This window comes from Callorhinchus milii, unplaced genomic scaffold, assembly GCF_018977255.1.
Source record: "Callorhinchus milii isolate IMCB2004 unplaced genomic scaffold, IMCB_Cmil_1.0 Scaffold1, whole genome shotgun sequence".
NCBI classification, from domain to species: domain Eukaryota; kingdom Metazoa; phylum Chordata; class Chondrichthyes; order Chimaeriformes; family Callorhinchidae; genus Callorhinchus; species Callorhinchus milii.
The window spans coordinates 30,306,556-30,328,466 of NW_024704742.1; positions in this window are offsets into that span (position 1 = coordinate 30,306,556).

The window sequence follows — 21,911 nt, forward strand, 5'->3', positions numbered from 1 at the left end:
TCAATTAGTGCCATGGGATCTTTAACATCCAACTGAACAGGTAGATAGGATCTCAGTTTAATGTCATCTGAAAGACAACACCTCCAATAATGCAACAGCTTCCAGCACTACATTTAGAGTGTCACTTAGACTATGTGAGTTCAAGTCCTGACATGGAATTTGAACCCACAATTTTCTGACTCAGACATGACTCAGACAGTTACCACTGAGCCAAACTGACATGTTAAAGATCAAAAAGATAAAGCAGTTTCCCTTCCACAGTGTCCTAGCCAGGATTACTCTTGATTTAGTTGGTCATTCACCTTACTCCTGTTTGCTGGGCATTGCTGCATACAAATTGTCTGTTGTACAAATTACACAGTTACCTCCATTTCACAGTATATGCTGTACAGCACGTTGAGGTATTATGTCAAATTCAAGGGTTATAAATTATTACTGGCAGGTCTAACAGGCCTTGGTTTTACAGTTATGGATTGAAGGCTTACGTCTCTTTACCTTGGGTACTCGGGTACTGACTATACCATCCTGTTCTGAGAAATAATAAAAGCTAGCACCAGAAAGACTAGGTAAAAAATACCTCACCAAAGAGAACTTGAAGGATAAACTTAATAATTTATCATGAGTTTAGACCATGAACATCAGCAGGCTATTCACCTATCAGGATATTTCAACCAAGCCTATTCTAGGAACATAGGAATTAGGAGCAGGAATAGGCCGTTCGGCCCCTCGAGCCTGCCCCGCCATTCAATAATATCATGGCTGATCTTCAACCTAACTCCATCTGCCCGCCTTATCCCTATATCCCTTAATCTCTCTATCCTTTAGAAATCTATCAATCTTAGTCTTGAATAATTCTGTTCTTACCTAACTTCTAATATTTGCGTGGCAGCTTGGCTTGGTTAGTAGCACTAACCTTTGGATCAGAAAGTGGTGGGATCAAGGCTGACTCCATCGACCTATATCAGCAATTTGTTTAACTTTTAACTCTCTTTGGCCTGCTTGTGTTCCTAGTTCCTAAATCTTTCAAGCCGGCTCTGACCAAGTCGCCTTTTCTCCATTTCTGCAACATCGTCCACCTCTGGCATTATCTCACTCCTAACGCAACTGAAACTGTCTTGTACACTTTGGTCACTTACAGCCTAAACTATGAGCTCAAAATAATCTGAAGTGGGGCTTGAACCCACAACCTTCTGACTTAGGAGTGAGGTAAGAGACACACTAAGCTGACTTCTACTTATCTGGACATTTCACTAACATCTATGGCTTTGCTGGAATGTTTTATTGAAGAAAATAGTTGAATTACATTTTCCCAACCTTCGCACCAAAGTGAAAGGTCAGGCTGGATGTGTACTGATTTCTGTGGTTGTGGTATCTAACTCTTGAAATGAAAAGCATTGTTTGTTCCACTTCCCACAGAAGGAAATTGCTGTAAAGCTGGTGGACGAGAAAAGTCCCTTAATAACATTTTTCCCAAAAGTTGTTTTCTTTTCTCACGTGCTCCATGATAACAGAAGGGAGTTTTTGCTGGCGTCCTGGTCAATAAATCCCCTATATAAAATTGGTTATTCACTCCCTGGCTGTTTGTGGGACATTGCTGTGTGTGAATTGGTGCTGCCACTTTGACCTACAAATGTCATCTGTCACTGCACTTTATAATATATTTTGTGTAATACTTTACCAAATGTAAGGATTTCTATTATGATTATTATTACACTCCAGGGTAAACCGATTTCTCATAATGCCCTGAAGGTATTTCAAAACAATATGTTTTGATAGAAATTCTAAGAATGATATATTAAATTCAGATTTATGGATTCCTGAATTTTAGTACAGTACCACAAAGAAACAGATACATTATAAAGATTTGAGAATGCAAAAGGAATTTATCACAAGATCACAAAAGTGGTTCAGATGAAAAAGTCCTTTCAGAAATTCAATGCAGCAACATGTTAAACATTGAGAGAGAGAGAGAGAGGGAGAGAGAGAGGGGCTGTAAACTTTTGATGAACTAAAGCTTAGGCTTTAATACCTCATTCTCTTTCACTCTACAAAATATTTTTTACAGAAAAAGGTTCCTGTTCAAAAACATTGATTGAAGGTCAATATTTTCTTATACATAGTATATTTGCTTATAATAAGACACAGTCACTACACGTTAAAGTAAATCCTGTGAAACGCTTTGAGATTTATTATCTCAAACACAAGGATTATTATTATAATCTTTTATAAACTACATTTTCTTGTCTGGTACAGTACTCTGTTCAGAGATGGACTAAAGTTCCCACAACTGATAATTCAACCATCAGAATTTGAGGTAAAGGTTGAAGGATCCAAACCCAAGGCATATTTTACAGCTAGTCTAATATTCCCTCCTCTTTTGGAGGGAAACACAATGTGATTGAAGGGACATAACTGGTTTGGGAAAGCGATATGTGCAGGGATCTTTGCCAATTCACACTCAAACTGCATCAGTCACATTTGACATCTGAACTCTATTGACCCCCGACTGTCCAGTGCCTTGGGACGTCCTCCCGAAGTGAAAGGCGCACTATAAATGTAATTTGTTATTGTATGTCGGTGCACCAGGTTACCTCAGTTACAGCAGTCAGGTATGTGTGAGAAAACTTGATAATGAAAATCCTTACATTGGCACAGTGTTTTTCATTTCAGGAGGATATACTGTAAAGTGTAGTGACTGTGTTGTTTGTTAGAGAATATCTTTGCTTCATCCTATGGATGAGAAACTAAATGAAGGAACAGTTTGTTCGGGTGGATGTTAAAGATCCCATGGCACTATTCGAAAAGAGATGGGGGTTTCTCCTGGTGTCCTGGCCAACAATCCCCCAAATAAATAAATTGGTCACTCAATCCAGTACTGACAGTGATATCTGTGTGAAGGGTGCTATGTAAATGAAACTTGCTGTTGTTTTGTTGTTATATAACTCATTTTTTGCCACACACAATTTTTCCCAACTAGTACCTCAAACTCCAATTACCCGCCTCATATCCCTGACTTAATAAATATCTATCACCTTCAGTCTTGAAAATGTGAATTGATCTATTATTCACAGCCCTTTGGGGGAGAGAGTTCCAGATTTCCACTATACTTTGGGTGAAAAACTGCCTCCCTGATTTTGTTGATTTATATCCTGTACATATATGTTTCAATAAACATATACTGGTACGGGGCATTAGACTTGGACCTTGAGAACATCCTCCCACCACCTTCGGATGAAAAGTTAAGCTGATGTCCTGTGTCTGCCTATTTAGGTTAACATTAAACATCCCATGGTAATGTTCAAAAAGAGAAGGGAGTTTCTCCTGCTGTCCTGGCCAATAATCCCCCAGATTAAAAAAACAAACGAGTCATTCATTTCATAGCTGTTTGTGGGACATTGCTATATGCAAATTGGCTGCCAGGTTGGCCTACAGGTGGTACACAGTCACCCCGCTTTATAGTAAATCCCGTGAAGGCACTCTTTCAAATGCTATTATTATTATAATTTCTGATTTTATGTTTTGGGCCTACCCTACAGTTTAATTTCCCATTAAGTAAATATAAAACATCCTTCCTTAGACGTTTTGTCTGCTTGAAAAAGTTCCCCATTTATCTATATCAGGTATCTTAAAGTGCTCTGGGATGCTACCCTGTGCGAAGGGTGCTATATAAATGAAAGTTGTTGTTTTTATATAACTCATTTTCTGCCGCACACAACTTTTCCCAATTAGTCACTAAGATTAACAGTCCCTTGCCTCCTTCAAGACCTGTCTCAAGACCCTCCCCTTTGATGGTGCCTTCGGCCACCCTCCTTACCCCCCTGCCCTCCACCCTCCCCGATCCCAACTCCCAGCTTGGTCTGAAACGCTGATTGACCAGCGCATTGGGTCATCCTCCTGATGTGAAAGACTCTATACAAATGTAATTTTGTTGTTGTTGTTGCCTTTTCAAGTGCATGCTGTGACAGTGAGTAGTAGAATTGTATCACTGTACTCTGATGTTCAGTGTTACTGTGCTTTCTTTTAATAGCATGAATAAAAAATAAAAATGGTTTAAAAAGGGAATTGTCAAAACAAATTTAAAGTGTCTAAAATGAAAAGCAACAAGATGGGAGAATGATTTGCTGGGGACAGAAGGTTAATAAAGAGTTAATGTGTTTGGCATAGACAGGGTATTAAAGCACAAGTGGGTTCTACTGCACAGAAAACAGTGCTTTGGACTTGCAGGAATTGAAGGAATGGAGCATGTATCTGTGCGCACAGAGAAAATAAATAGTAATGCAACAGTCATTGAAGAATTGTCATGGATTTCTAGGTGGACCCTTCAGTGTGGTGCTGGTGGAGTGCTGCACTGCCGGAGGTGCCGACCTTTGGATGAAACTTTAAACTATGTTTAGGTGTACAAGATTCCATTTGAAAGAGTATCTCCTGGTGGTCTGGCCAAATTTCCTCAGGATAAATTGGTTGCTTATTTTCATTGTTGGTTGTGGGACATTGCTCTGGGCAAAACTGGCTACTGCTTTCACCTAATAATACCCAGTCACTAAACTTCACAGAAATGGTTTCGAATGTTCTCGATGTTGGAGGTGCTGTATCAAATGCAGGAATTACAATTATTATTATTATTCAGAAGAAGAATTGGACTGTTCAAATATTCATAAGTCAACAGACTCAGATGGAAAGTATCTAATAATATGTAACGAAAGTGAGGGGCTGATGTTGAAAATGTTTACAAGGGTAATACCAGAAGATTGGAAATTACCAAATTTTACATTCTTGTGATAAAAGGTCAGAAAGTAACTTTCTGGGAATAATAGACCTATTACTCTTAAATTGACAGTTTGAAGATATGAAAGTATTAACATGATGCATTTATCGAAAGAGGGAACATTTCCTGAAACTAGCAGGGAGTGAGTTTCTCTCTCTGTTTGGGAGATTCTCAGAGGGAGAGAGAGAGAGACAGATAGAGACAGAGTCTAATGCTTGATACTGGAGGAGAGATGCCTGCAGAGTATGTCCTTAAGGCTGGAGGAAATTATTTTATCTGATAATCTCTGAAGATGGCAAATAGAGAATGTTTGTAGACAATACAGTTTTATGAGAAAAGTTCAGAAGGCAGATTCAGGAATAGAAGTCTTGTTTTTTTTGGCATGAGTCCAGCTATATATACTTCTGTATTCTCCATTGAATGCATGTTAGCCTCTATTGACCATTTGAATGTTGAGCTTATAAAATAATACAATTTAAGGTTAAACTAATCTGTTTCAGTTCATAGTCAAATACGTTTGGAATGCATTCAATTGTAGCAAAAGCCTGACGCTAACATCTTCATATTAAGCTGTTGTTGTTGTTAACTGAATAACCGCAGATCAAACTAGATTTTTTTCATTATTAAAGTGGCAAAGTTTTCACTGCCGGTTTCATATACAACTGAGACATTAAACTGAGGTCCCACCTGCCTGTCAGGTGGATTGATAAAGATACTAGTGCACTATTCAAAAAGAGAAGGGAGCTTCTCCTGGTGTCCTGGCCAACAATCCCCCAAGTAAAATTGGCCATTCACTTTATGGCTTGTTTTCTGGGACATTGCTTTGTGTAAATTGGCTGTCATGTTTCTTACAAATATAAGGCCCCTACACTTTATAGTAAAATCCTGTGAAACGCTTTGAAACATCTTTTTTTTGATGACATGATATATCTTTCCAGTGTCTGCCTAATACAGATACATGATGTAACTTACAGTCAACTAAAACAATAACATCATTAATAGTAATTGCCTTTTTGTAATTGAAACTTTTATCAATAGTTACGCAATAAACACGAATAAAGGTCTTATCAGACAAAACATTTGGGAAAGTTAAAATTGGCACATTGGGGGATGGGAGGGAGTTTAAATTGTAATAAGAGGTACCAACTCAACAGTGACTCTGACTCACAAACAGCGACCATAAACAACGAAAGCAATAAAATTATATTTATATAGCACCTTTCAAATCGGGAGGATGCCCCAAGGTTCTGGACAATCAGTGTTTTGGACCCTGGGGGTTGGGATTGGGGAGGGTGGAGGGCAGTGGGGATATGGAGTGTGATCGAAAGCACAGTCGAACAGCAGGGTCTTGAGATGGGTCTTGAAGAAGGCAATGGAGGAGGTGAGGTGGAGGAACTGTGGGATGGAGTTCCAGAGGTTGGGGGCAAAGTGGCAAAAGGCCTGTCCGCCCACCAATGGTGGGGTTGGCAAAACAGGGGATATGAAGCAAGCCGGAGACCGCTGAGTGGAGTGAGCGGGCAGATTGGTCGGGGGTTAGGAGGTCACAGAGTTAGGGGGGAACAAGGCCATGAAGGGCTTTGAAGGTGAGGACCAGGATCTTGAACTGTATCCTCTGTGTGATGGGAAGCCAGTGGAGTTGGGCGAGGATGGAGGTGATAGGGTCACGGAGTCTGGTGTGGGAAATGACATCGGCTGCAGAGTTCTGGAGCGGGAGTGGGTGAAGCAAAGGTCGAAGTTGCCTAGGATGAGGAGGCATTTGGAGCAGAGGTTTTGGTGAGGGTGAGAATGTCGATGCTTTCGTTGACAATGAGGTCTTGGATGGTGAGTGTTTTATTGGCGAGGGAACGGAAACTTTGTAGGCTGATGCAGAGAGTGACAGAATGTGAGGGACGAGGTGCCCCACATTCACAAAGTGCTTCATGTGCGCAACCTTTGTCATTGAGTTCTATGCATCCGAAACTTCTTCCATCCGGCAGAAGTCTCCGACACCTCCGCGCTACATTGGTTAAGCCCAGTCTGAAACAACGTTATGTTATTTGTTACACGGTTGAACCAATGTGCTGTTGGCAACCCACATGGAATGCTTTTCAGCAATCTCCAGCAATCAGCGATCTCCACATTTCCGAGCCATGTAGAAGCACCAACATCACGCAGGCCCTGTAAATACACAGTGTATAAGAATCATTAGTATTGATCATGTAGTGAATAGATGAATTAAGGAGAATGAATTAAAGAAATAAAAACTGCCATGTCACACACACATACACACACACACAGTCCTAGTAAAGCAGCACCGAGCTAGGAGGTGTACACTGGAATGCGACCCATGGCCAGGGAAGAAAGGATGGTCGGACATTTGCGCTTACAAGGGCATGTGACCTATGGGCAGGAGAGATAGGAACCTGAGATAATTGGACCAGGAGAATGGATGGGATACAAACTAGCAATTAAAACTGAGAAAAAGCTTAAAGTGAGCAGGTCACGTGGACAGAGTTAGAAAGAAGGACTGAAACTTCAGGGACATGGAATCAGCAGGTGGTTTGGTCAGGCTAGGTAAGATGGAATAGGAGGAGTATTGTTCTTTTGCAGAAGATACCCTAGCTGGCACAAGGAGAAACAACTTGAAGATAGGGAAAGAATGCCTGGGAAAAGTGCAGATAGTGGGAAAGAAGTCATGTAAAAAAAAGTTAGAATGCAGATGGCTGGCGAAAAAGGGGATAAAAATCGATAGCCAAAACTATTTTTTTTGGAGCCTCTGAGGAGAGGAAGGGGACAAATCTCTACGGAGAGGAAGAAGAGGGAAAGAGGACAAGTCCAGCTCTCGCCAGAGTGGACTGCAAAGAGGACAAGTTCAGCCCTTGCTGGAGTGGACCACCAGGATACGTTTGCAGCTTGAAGCAATCTATAGACGTTTGCAGCCAGCAGCAGACCAGAGACATTTGCAGCCAGCAGCACACCAGAGACAGTGTTTAACTTTTGTGCCAGCCTTAGAACTTTGTCACAATTTCCTGCCTGCTTGGTAGTATCTCTCCTACTTACTAAAATACGCACCCAACATACATACAAAACAGTTAGAGATTGTTCAGCGACATATCATGTATCACATAATTTTTTTTGATATGTTTAGAATTTTAGTATTGAATCTTGTTAAGATAGTGCTTTAGTAATGTATCTTGTTAAGATAGTGCTTTAGTAGTCATTTAAGTGCGGCAAGTAATGATAATGCGTCGGGTGTAATGTGATACTTATGCTTGTGTGGTTTTACAATTGCGAATAACACGTTTTAATAATATCCTTGGTGTGGTTTCTGACAAATGCTTGAACCCAATTTCACAACAGCTTCATAGCCAGGAACAGGCATTGCCTCCAGACCAATCAAGCTGGTTCATCCCCGAGCTTGCCGTGCCAACTCATCTGCAGATGCCTTGTCCACAATAAGCCGAGGGGTCGATGTGGCATTCTAAGTTTGTGAACCTCTACACCGATTCGACTGTCTCAACAGTGAACGTTATAGAAGCAGATGTGTATCCAACAGCGAAGTTTTAGATCCCTCGTCTTGGTCCACGATAGCACAGCCCCATGGAGACAGCTGCCTTTTCAAAGTGCTTCAGCATCACTGGCCACTCGCTGGGTCATCAGTGACATCAGCGTAGATGAGGTCCGTAAACCTCTCACCAAGAAGTACACCAAGCTAGTTGGAGCTTCAGGTCTGACCTGGAATTTAAGTCCGAGAATTGGGCAGCGGTGGCATTTGAAGCTTTTCAACACTTTGGTCGCCTTGTTGGTGAAGTGAGAAGCCATCACAATCAGCAATGTTCTGAGTGACCAAGTAACTCTTACAGGGATGGCACTTCTTGCCCCAATGCAGGGAGGGGGCCTAGAAAAGATGGCCTAAACATTGCTTGCCTCATTTCTGAGGTCAGACTTGGTCAGACCGAATCTGACAGGTTGTCTCATCCCTCGGCCAAAACTCACGCAAGTATTCATCACTGACCACTGATAATTTGGATTTAAGAAGCTCACCCGTGTTGTCACTTGGAATGTCCTGACTCTGGCACATTTGAGCCACCCTGAGGCTGTGGGTGTGAGATGGCACAGTATCGGGTGTAAATTGCCGGTCAACAGTGAGTCAAGGCCCTGTCAGAATCTAGAGACTTATTGTTAAGCTGAGATCCTGTGTCGACCGGTACCTTGGACTGTTACCTCTGTGGTTTGTTGTTATTTACTGATAAGAGGTGACCCCCTGCCCATTTCCAAAGCTGTCTTGTTATTCCTTTAGAAACAGAGAAAACCAGATGTGTCCTATCTCATGACCGTCAGTATTTTCTCCATTCTACATTTGTTTAATGTTTCATTATTATTAGACTATAACTTCTATAATCTAACACCTGATATTGTGGTGTTCTGTATTCAACAGATTGATGAGGCATGCCAAACTGAGGAGCCGACATGATGCTCTGATAGTGATTGAGACGCTGTCTGGCGTGGAGGGCGCTATATAAATCCAAGTTGTTGATGTTGCTGTTTGACACTCCTCATTCAGATACTGAGGAGGACTCGTTCAGTGCTCAGCTGGAGCTGCTCATTTTGTCTGCTCTGCTATGCAACTGTTTGTTAATCTGAACACCACATGCGGCTTGGAATATTTTGGCTTTGAAAGAATAATGATCAGTTTTGGCTCAGGCATGATGAATAACAAGCTCTCTCTGCATGCTATTTCTGTTTTCAGCTTATTGTCTCTCAGGTATGGGCTCTTGTTTCCAATAGAAGAACAACCACCGATTCAGATAGATATCTGAACCCAAGTATACGTACATATACTTTACATGAACCCAAGTATAAGAGGTCTAACTCCAAAGGTTGGAGAAAAAGAGGCAAAAAATGCTTATAAAGTAAATGGGAAAGGCAAAAAACAATGGAGTTGTACTTATATTAATGCCAGGAGTCTGACAAATAAGATGCGTGATCTGAAGAAAGAAATCCAATCAATGGGATACACACCTGGAAGGTTATAAACTGTTTAGGAGGGACCATATCGATAGAAGAGAAGATGATGTGGCACTATACATAAGCGCCATTATTGAGACACAAGTGAAGAGAATATAAAAAAGAAAAGGCCACACAGAATCATTCTGGGTAGTATTAAAAGATGGTAACAGAGGTAAATTATTACTGGGGGTATGCTATAGACTCTCAAGCCAGGGTGAAAGCCTCGATCTAGAATTGTGGGATGAGATTTTAACTTGACAGAAATTGACTGGGATAATGATGTGTCTACATGTAAAATAGGAAAGGGGGTTCTAGAGTTAAAGGAAAACTGTTTTATGACTCGGTTTATAAAAGAGCTAACAACAGGAGCTATGGTGAGCTTTATAAAAAACAAAACTGACAAATTTCAAGAGGACTGACATTGTGCGCTTGAGAAGTCTTGTTGGAGTGGGCAGGCTTAGATATTAGGGAGTGGAGGAACTATGGAGTTCCTTCAAGGAGGTGATTAGGAGTAATGTGTACTCATGCAAAGCAAAGGTACCCAGCTTAAAGGTGCTCCTGCCTGGATGGACGGGGCTACAAAACAACGCATAAAGGGGGGAAAAAAAGGCATTCAAGGCCATGAAGGAAAATGGCACAGAATTAATTCCGATTCGATACCAGAAGGCATACCAGGATTGTAAAAAAAAAGCCATCAGAATGGCAAAGAAACACTTTGAATTGAGCGTGGCAAGAGGTGTAAAGGATAATAACAAAATGTTGTTCAGTTACATTAAGAGAAAAAGGAAAACAAGTGATGGAATAGGGCCACTGAAGGTGGGTTCAGGAGAGGACTTGACAAATAATGCTGCACAAGCTGCATGAGGGCTAAATACGTTTGTGCATCAGTTTTTACTAAGAACAAGATGGGTAACCTATCTGATCTGGGAAGAGAACTCAAAGATCCCGCAGAGGAAAGTTGCGACATTATTAATTTCACATCATTCCATGTTCAAATCGTATCATGTCTGCAGGGGCCTGCTAACACTAATCAGGGGTTGGTCCTGGCTGAAATCTGAAATAGAGTATAAAAGTAGGGAAGTGGTATTTATTTTATATAAACCTTGGTTAGACCACATTTGGAGTACTGTGTGGGGTTGTGGTCACCATCCTACAGGAAGGGATATTGCAGCATTGGAGAGAGTGCAGTGTAAAATTACAAGTATATTACTAGTGACGAGTGGATACAGCTATCAAGAAAAATTGGGTAGGTTAGAGCAGTTCCAGAAAAACTGCAGCCCACGGATCGTTCCGGTTACTTGTCAAGTAACACACCTACCCACCTCAACATTCGCAGTAGTATAGATAAGTCTATGTTCCATCAGTAATGCATTTCAAGGTTTTTCTTGATTGAATATTTCTTGATTTATGGCATAAACCAAGAAATACAGGATAGGTTTAATCTTTAGCATCTGTGAAAGAATGTAATCCAGCCCAAGATCAGAGATTTGCAAAACTGAAAAATACTTAATTCTTGTGACATAAAGTCAGCAATGGCTTTATTTTCTCTTTCTGACTCTGAGTTTGAGTCAAAGACTGTTTGTCAAATATTAATGTCCTACACAATATCATTGGTGAATGAGTCACAAGAAAAAGCTGCAGCAGAGTAAAAGGGCACACATTTAAAAAAAGGTGAACGCCATTCAGGAACTTAACTGACTAAACAAATCCTGTTGGATTGATTATCTGCGCTAGAGCGTATCATACCTTTCCTCGCCTAGCTACACTGGCTCCACATTCCGCGGTGGTTTGAGTTCAAGATCCTTGTCCTCACCTTTAAATCCCTCCATAGTCTTGTGCCACATTACTTCTGCAACCTTCTCAAACATCACAAACCCAGCTGCTTCGGGGCAATTGCTTGCTTAACCCCACGACCCTGGTGATTGCGAATTATTAATTTCCTCAGAATTAACATATTTTGTTATAATGTACACAGAATGCACAAAAAACAAAATAATAGTAATAATCACTTATCATGCCATTGAGATATCTCAAAGGACTTCACAGGATATACTGTAAAGTGTAGTGATTGTGTTTATTATAATGTAAATTATAGCAAAAAAAGTTTAATTTGCAAAAAATTCGCCCAATAAACTTAATTCATGATTGGAAATATATTTTCTAAAAACAAATGTAAATGAGAGGAGAGGAGATGCCCATCTCTCAGCTGTATCTGTTCTGCTCTGTACCAGCTGTACCTGGAATACTCCACATAGTTCTAGTCAACGTGGCATAAGGAGGCTGCCCAGGCTATAAAGGCAGTGCAGAGGAGAACACAAAGGTTAATTCCCAGTGTTAGAGGATTGAGTAATGTGGATTGATCAGCTAAGATAGGGCTTTTTAGCCTTCAAATTAAAGTTCTTAGATAAGGCTTTACATAAGATAAAATATTGAATGGAATAGAAAAAGTAAACCCGCAACAATCTGTTCAGAGACATTGAGGCAACAGGCAACAGTGCACAAGGGCACGTGTTCAGGGTTGTGAAAGGCAAATTTAGGACAGACACCAAGAAGTATTTCTTTACACAGACAGGAGTTAATGACTCTAACTGTTACCAGGAATGGTAGTAGAAGCCATGAGTCTGGAAGTCTGGATTCAGTTAAGAAACGGCTTCATCCTGAAATAGGAAAATGGTAGGGTGGGTAATCTGAAAAGATGAGATAAAATAAAACAAGACAAAGGACCTTCTTCCATATCTGTCTATTGATCATTTGTGAAGTAGTGATTTAAGAGTTGCAAGGACATGTTCCAGTGTATTGGCATTCATAGGTAGGATTCGCACTCCTTGTTAACCTAAAATCTGTTCATGTTATATTCACAGATGAATACAGATCTATCCATATACATGTACATGAACTACTTACTTTAAGATATAAATCTGCATAGGCAGCCTGCATCAGGTGTTCTTCTACCATAAATATATTGATCAGTGACCCTTCAATCATGTTTCAGGATCAAAATGCATACATCCTACAACAACAATGTGCATTTATATGTCATATGACTGCTAGAGTTAGACATCATGTCTTGGATGAGAGCTAACTTTCTTCAGTTGAACGTCAACAAGGCTCTCCTGATTGAAACCCGTCAGCTCCTCCACACCTCAGGCTCTGACAGTATCACCATCCATGGTTGCACACTCAACCTTGCTAAGTCAGTCCAGAACCTTGGCGTCTTGTTCGACACTCAACTACCTTTTCTACCCCACATTCGCGCCGTGACCCACTCTGCCTTCCCCCGGCTCTGACACTGTCTCACACCGCAGGCCGCCGAAACCCCCATACACGCCTTCATTACATCAAGGAACGACGATGCAAACTCACTGCTTGTCGGCTTCCCCAACTCCTCCTTCCACAGGCTGCAGATCATCCAGGACTCTGCAGCCCGTGTCCTCTCCCGCACCAGGCTCCGTGACCCTATCACCTCCATCCTTGCCCAACTCCACTGGCTTCCCATCACACAGAGGATACAGTTCAAGATCCTAGTCCTCACCCTCTATGGTCTTGCTCCTCCCTACCTCTCCGACCTCCTAACCCCCTACCATCCTGTTCACTCCCTGCGCTCAGCAGGCTCTGGCCTGCTTCACGTTCCCTGCCTTGCTTGCCCCACTATCGGCGGGCGGGCCTTCTGCCACTCTGCACCCACCCTCTGGAACTCCATCCCACAGATCCTCCATCTCACCCCCTCCCTCGCTCCTTCAAAAACCACCTCAAGACCTTCCTCTTCGACCGTGCTTTTGATCTCCTTGCTTCCCCCTCCCCCTCAGCTCGGGTCCGAAACTCTGTCTGTCCAGCGCCTTGGGATGTCCTCCCAACGTGAAAAGTGGTATATAAATGTAATTTTATTGTTGCAGGGTGGTGAAAGTGAACTGGGTGGATCTTGGTTCTTCTTTTGCCTAGCAAATTCATATGTTCTTATGTTCTTATCCCATGGAATTATTGTTGAAGTTCCGCTTAACGTTTGCAATTTCTACTTTCACAAGATGTTTTCTGGAAGTTAGCTGTTTAAGTATTCTGACAAATTGCTAAGAATTGGAGGAAAACCACAAACTGCTGTCTTGCAGTTTCTGTTTTACTCAGGACTATTTTGCAAATCTTGAAACATAGAAGATGCTCGGAGAAGTCACAGAAGAGGACTTGGAAATTGATAATACTTGATTATTTGACATAGCGCCTTATCATGTATTTTGAGACATCTCGATCCGCTGAGACCAGGGTCCAGTAGTGACTGGGGTGATGAATATGTGGCATGTGGCGTTTGGTGCAATTGAGGATTCTGGTAACAGAGTTTTGAATGGTGGTCCAGCGAGGAGAGAAAGAGGGTATATCATTGGTGACTGTGATAAGGGCTGCCAATTTATTTTGTTGTGGGCAGGATGGAAGTTTAAAGGAAGGGGCTCAAGCAGGGAGTGGAGGGAATCAGCTTTTGTTTCCTTGCTTCCAGTGAGTGATAACCAAATGTTCTTTGACATTTTTCACCATTGTAAACTGACAACCATAATGTATCGATGACATCTTAAAGCTTTTTCCCATTTGCTTGAGATATATGAGATATATGTACATATATCTGAAGCCAGAAATTTATTTTGCATTGTTAATTTGGGGGGTTTCACTCACACAGCAAATGTGAGATATATTACTGTACTTCCCCAAGTGTGTACTAGTTATTTTGTACATAGGTTAATGCTTTGTCAGGAAATCAACTTAAGTTCTGTTACGGTAGCATCTAAAATACAAAGTTATATAATAATATAACTTATATAATATAGCATTATATAATAATCCCTCAAGAAAAAAACAATAATAAATTGGTCACTTCAATCCACGACTGTTTGTGGGACACTGGTGTGCGCAATTTGACTGCCGCATTTCGCCCACAAATATACAGTCAATTCGCTTTACGGTATATTCTGTGAAGCACTTTGAGACGTCTAGAAGACGTGAAAAGCGCTATAACAAATGCAAGGATTATTATTATTGTTAAACATGAGCAATGATCCCTTAAGTGACATACTGGAGGAGTACTCCAAGCCTATAGAATATGAGTTAGCACCTTAAAGGAAGAGGCAAGAACACAGGAAATACGTCATCACATTTATTCCATACTCACTATTCCAGTTATTATGAGACTGATTGTGCCAATCAACACAGCCAATTATTGTACTTAATGCCACACCCACATTCACTCTAAATATTCAATCTACTTTTCAAAACAAATCACAAATTACTGAATATATATTGTGCATATATAACAGTTTTGGTTGACCAAAAAAGTAATCATACAAGTAACAAAATAGTGTAGATTTTTGCCATTAATCGAGAAATATTCAAATCAAGAAACATTTATTCTGTTGGCCAACCAAAGAGGATTCCATTCTTCTGCATTCCTCTTCACTACTTACCATGCCTCCCAGTTCAGTGTCATCTGACAATGTTGACACCACACCTGCTATAACTCGATCCAAATCATGTATCATGTCTTCAACACACCTCAGAGCAATTCTTGAGATTTTACTGTCACGTGTAAATGATAGTGATAGTGATAGTAAATGATAAATGATAGTCACACAAATGTCACACAAATGTCACACAAATTAAGTGAATGACCAACTTTACCTGGGGGATTATTGACCAGGATATTCTTGCAAAGTACTAGTAGAAGATGAGGAAGATGGATTAATGGGTAATTAATCAATGCAGGCATGGAGGCTGCAGGCATGGAGGAATGGTATTTCTAGTAAAATAGGTATCCAGCCTGTGAAGATCCCTCAGAAATGGGAAAGGAAGCCAAAAATGAGTTTTCAGCACCTTGGGACGTCCTCCCAACATAAAAGGTGCAATAGGAAGGTAATTTATTGTTGTTTAGCTAAATGGCTTTCAGGGGCTTTACCTGTACTGTGCGCACAGCCGCAAAGCATTAGCTCTTTACTGAGACAAAAATCCTTTACCCAGGACCAAAGTGGAACTTCAATGTAAACCCTTGTGCTGATGCTATGTTAACTGGTGAATAAAAATATGAATTTTTTTTAAAAACAAGTAATCAAAAGAGGACAGGGGTTCGTTGGTTTGAAAAGTAAACCATCCTGACCTGATAATTTGTTTTTTAAAACAGCTTCTAGTATTTGAGGGGAAAAAAGCAATACTGGTAGTTTGGGACGTCCTCCTGACGTGAAAAGCGCTATATCAAATGCAAGGATTATTATTATTATTATGCATCAGACATTGATTTGTGGTTTATATTGCATCAATTGAGCTGGAGGTGACCCTTCTTATTCTGAGGCACAGTGTGTGGTGGTGTAGGTATTTCTGGCCACAGTTTCCCCTTGAAGGACCAATGCTTAATTTGCCACGTCAGATAGTTGCTGAGCTCTTTTTCTTGGCATGACAGTTTACCAGACATTTTATTGAATTTAAAAAAAACAGCTTGATGCTGGGATAAATATTATATTGGAGACTGAAACATTTTCATTGGCTTCTTGCCTTTGTTTTTTTCCATTTTTATAGAACTTCATCCTGCAGAAATGTCTCAAAGTACTTCAAGTGGAAGTGCAGCAACCGGGTGTTTTCTTGGTAAACTCGGCAATGATATGAGCACAGCACAGCAAGGTCCCACAAATAGCCTATTAATCTGGAAGATTGCTGGCCGAGACACTAGGAGGAAGCTTCTCACTTCTTCGAATACTGTAGTGTCATGGATAGTTAAACAACAACAACTTGCATTTATATAGCACCCTTCACATGGGGTAGTGTCTTAGAGTGCATAATGCCTATGTGAAGAAGCAGTCAGGTTAACATCTGAAAGATGGTACCTCCTATAATGCAGCATTAATAATAATAATCCTTGCATTTGATATAGCACTTTTCACGTCGGGAGGACGTCCCAAAGCGCTTCACAGAACACACTGTAAAGTGAATTGACTGTATATTTGTGGGCGAATGCGGCAGCCAATTGCGCACAGCAATGTCCCACAAACAGTCGTAGATTGAAAATGACCAATTTATTATTGTTTTTTTGGTTTTTTGGAGGGATCATTCTCTCAGTATCACCCTGATGTTGAACATTGTACAGCAAGAGGTTTCTGGAAGCCAAATTATTTCAGCCATGAGCAATCTTCTTGTGAGTCACTGCTTATAGCATAATGTTTGTATCTTCCCCTGAGTTATACTCTAATCTTGTTACTGCAATTACTCTACACTGGAACCAACCCCCCAAAAATCTCTTTCAGAATGTTTTTCTCTTATCTCTTTGTCTCTTGTCTTCTCTTATTTTGGGGGTATAATACCTGCAATACCTGCACAAATATTGTTGTGATTCGTGTGAGGATAGTTCCACCCAGACATCAGATATATTCAAAAGACTTTTGCCGGAGATTGACACATTTTGAACTGGAGAGCATGGCATAATGCCAGCACACGTCTTATGCTAGCTCAGGACAATATTTCAGGAACCAAAAGTTTGCCTATTTTTGTATGCTCATCATGTCCATCTATTTGGTCACTTGCATATCCCCCACTTCCTCAAAAGGAAAGTACAGTAAAATCTGTTCAAGCAACAACCTCCATTGTTACTTTTTAGTATCAATGAAATGGAATAAGGACGTCTATTTTGCAATTTTCATAATAGAATTCCTTATCGAAGAATCTGGTGGGAAAAATGCTGTTTGGAGTTACACGTGATGCAGGACTATATTGGGAAACCCAATCGAAAGCCGGCATTGTCAAAGAGTAAAGTTAACACCATGGAGGTATAATGTCCACCAGAATATGCAGATGAGATTTAATGCCTCATTCCAAAAATGTAGCACACACCCAGAGTCCAGGAGGGAAGGGAGGACAAGGTAACAGGAGGACAGTAAAATTTACACTATAGTTACCCTACCCTGGCAGATTTGGAAAACCAGTTATCGGGGCAGGGAGTCATCCCTCTCAACACCTGTTAACCCTGCAGGATCCTGCCGTTTTAAGTGGTTAGACTCCAGCAGTACACCAACGCACACTCTGGGGTCCCCAAGCCTTCCCAACCTGCACCTAATACTTTCCAGAATTAGGTAAGCAAAATGCCTCCCTCCAGTGAGAGAGTGTGTGTTCCATTCCAACAATCTATCTCTTGAAGTGTAAGTGGGATGCATGGAATTCTCCGTTTGGTCTGGATACCCTTAATGATGGATTTCTGTACATGTCAGACATCTGGCCAACAAAAAAAATTCAAAACTGCAATATCCTGCAATCAGTCACGGAATTAATGGCCAATTTTATCTTTTAAAATTTATTGGCCAGGACACCTGGAGAAACCTCTTTCTCTTTTGGAACAGTGTCATGGGATCTCTAATCTTTTAATCTATTTTCAAACAAAGCTGTTCCAAGAGCTCATCCAGTAATACATGGGAATTTCCATGTCTAGATGAATGCATGGAACTCTCAGTCCGATTTGGATAATCATGTGATGAATTGCTAACATGTGTCAGATCAAAAAAGGGTTTAATCTGCTCTCCTGCTGGCTCAACAGCTAATTGACTGGTGTTGGAAGATGTCTGATGACCTGCCCATTCTCACCTACGTAACTCCCCTTCTTTTAATACTAAAAGGCTACCAGTTCTGATACATGTCTTAAAACAGTATATAAAAAATCTAGCCCCTTTAACCAACCTTAAAACTGAAGTTACACTAGTAGATACTGTGTCATAAACATGATATACCAATTGGCCTACAGAAAAATGTTTCTTTAACACCAAAAAAGTAGATGGTGTCTAAATTGCAGCGTTCGATAAGGAATCTTTGCCTTGCTCAGCTGTTAGCACTCATGCCTCAAAGTCAAAACAGACTAGGCTTTTGTGTATTTTGTGTTTCCCTTACAGAAACATAACATAATATTTATGTGTTATGGAGGGAGTGGGTGGGCTAGATGAAACAGAAGAGAGTGGGGGCACGAGTGGAATCAGCCAGTGGGCAGCCAATTGGACCACCCTAACACTCTAGTCCAGTGCCATGACTGCTATCCCCTCTCCACCCCCACCCCACCCGCACCGTCTCCCGTAGCCTGCGGGCTGATGCTGTCCTGCTGATCGCTCACTCCCGGTCCCTGCGTGCGCGTTTTGGCTGCTGCCCCGACCAGAGCTGCTCCCCCTGAAAATGTTCTTGCTCCTATGCCCCACATTCCACTACTCCCACTCTGTCCTTCTCTCCCGCCGGCCTCCTTGCCTTCTCTCTCCTGGACCCCATCATTACCTCACTCTGCTCCAGCCTGGGCAACCTCTGCCAGGCCCATCGTGGCTCCTGGCGTTGGTTGTCCCAGAGCAGCCACCCCAGCTGTCCCATCGCTCACTCTCTCCGCGCCAACTGCCTCCGAAAGGCAAACACCCATTCCCCCTCCCTTAACCATACCCTCCCCAACTATCCCTGCTCATCAAACTCCACGGTCATTTCTCCCCCTCAACCCCAGATCCTTTCTATACCAATCTCTCCTCCATCCCCCCACCCCACCAGCATCTCCCTCCAAAATGTCCCTTTCACAGGCCAAATCTGACTTTTACTCCAAAATCATCCTGGAGGCAAACAATAATCCAAAGATGCTGTTTTGCACTGTCCATCACCTCCTCCATGCATCCCCTCTAGCTCCCTCTATTTTCAAATCAAACGCCAAGTGCGAAGAGGTCCTAGACTTCTTCGCCTCAAAGATTGAAAACATTCGCTTGGCTGCATCGTGCCCCGGCCACCCCCCCAGGTCCCCTACCACCCCACCCAGACCATCCACACTCCCTTCTCTCACACTACCGGCCCATCTCCAATCTACCCTTCCTTGCCAAAGTCCTAGAATGCATTGTTGCAGGTCAACTTCGATAACACCTCTCCCTCCACTCCCTCCTCGAGCTTCTGCAGTCTGTTTTTCACACTGTCCACAGCACAGAGACAGCGCTTGTCAAAGTCACAAATGACGTCCTCTCTATCTGTGACCAGGGCTCTCTCTGCCATGTTCGCCACAGTCGACCATGCCATCCTCCTCCACTGCCTCTCCTCCCTCATCCACCTTCGTGGGACTGCACTCGCATGATTTGAGTCCTACTTAACTAACTGCTTCCACTTTATTTCAGCAAATGGTTTCTCCTCCCACTCTCATCTGGTCACCTGCGATGTCATCCCGTAGAAATGGGGTAAACTTCCACATGTATGCGGATGGCACACAAATCTACTTTGCCTCCTCCAGTACCAGCTCTAGGTCCATCGGTATTCTATCAGCTTGTCTGGCAGACATAAGGGCCTGGATGAGTGCAAACTTCTTTCAGCTGAATTTGGACAAGACGGAAGCCATACTCCTTGGCTCCTGCCAATGTCTTTATGCCTGCGTATCTGAACTCTTCAACCTCCCTGGCTCTCCTTCACAATTACCGAACCAGTGCACAATCTAGGCATCCTGTTTGACCCCAGCTGTCCTTCCTCCCCCACATCCGTGTATTTATACAACGGAAGTTTTAGCTGCAGAGGCTCCGTGACCCTATCACCTTCTTCCCCACTGACTCCATTGGCTCCCCATCCCCCAGAGGATAGAGTCCAGAATCCTCGGCCTTGCCTTCAGAGCCCTCCATGGCGTTGCTCCTCCCTATCTCGGTGACTTGCTAACTCCTCATCGAGCTGTTGGCTCCCTTTACTCAGCAGGTTCTGACCTGCTCCACGTCCCCTGCCCGGCCAAATCCCTGACGGTCCCTACGTGAAAGGCGCTAAACAAATGTAAGTGTTGCTTTAGTTAATGAGCAGTGCTGAGTACTGGGCTCAGCCTTTGAGTATGATTAAGAGCCTTATAAGGGTAAAGTATGTGGTGCTCATAGAATTTCCCTTGTGTTTTAACAGTTTCGTAGAATAAATGTGAAGGGAAACAAGCCTCCGACAACAACAACAAAATTACATTTATAGAGCGCCTTTAACGTCGGGAGGACTTCCCAAGGCGCTGGACAGTCCGGGGTCAGGACCCCCGAGCATCGGGGAAGGCTGGGGTAGGGGTGAGGGAAGGCAGAGAGGCGGGAGGGCGACTGAAGGCACGATCGAAGAGGAGGCTCTTGAAACCGGCTTTGAAGGAGCCAAGGGAGGCAGTGAGGCAAAGGGACTGTGGGATGGAGTTCTAGACAGTTATAACAACTTCTAATTATGCAGCTGTCTTCAGATTAAAACATTCGACAATGCCGTGGTGAATTACTAGCAGGGAAATTCAGAGACTTAAAGGTGTTTAACAAAGGTTGAGACCTTGGTCACCATTGGTGACATAAGCTATAGACCAGGGTTCAACTAGCAGAGGGTCTGGGCTGGAATGCAGGACTGAAGAAGACCGCAGAAGCCGGGTGGGACAAGACAATTTGTAGACCAGGTGAAGAATCTTAAGCACGATCCTTCGAGCTGCTGCCTCCACCCTCGATCCCTATCAGACATCAAGTCCTGGATGAGAGCCATCTTTCTACAGTTGAACGTCAGCAAGATCGAGGCTCTCATGCGTGTCTCGCGCCAGCGCCTCCGCACCTCAGGTGCTGGCGGCTTCAGCCTCCGCGGACGCACAGCTGCACCTCACCAAGCCGGTCAGGAACCTGGGTGCCTTGTCGTGGAGACGTCTCGAAGCCCCTCAAAGAATATTCCGCAAAGGGAAGTGACCGTACATCTTGCCTGCCGAAACAAATGGGCGAGCACACCGCAAGGATTGTGCAGGTGGACAGACCCCAGTTAGTCACCTGAGCAGTTTGTACACCTGTGCGCGTTACCTTCAAACGTTTCAGGGCGTAGTAACCGTTTATCTTAATTGGGTTATTTGCAGTTTGTTTTGACTTTCAGTTTCACTTTTTGCGATGACGACGAGAGAGAGAGAGAGAGAGAAGGGGGGGGGGGGGGGGGGGGGAGTTCAGGGACGTTTAAAAACAGCAGACAGAGGGGGTGGGGGGGTGTTTTCTGTGAGGCATCGTGGCTGTTCCCTTTAGCATCAGCATCTCAGTCACCCCAGTAATACACACACACACACACCCACACACACCCACCCACACCCACACACATACACACCCACACACACACAGACCCACACACACATACACACCCACACACATACACACCCACACACACACACAGACCCACACACACACACACACAT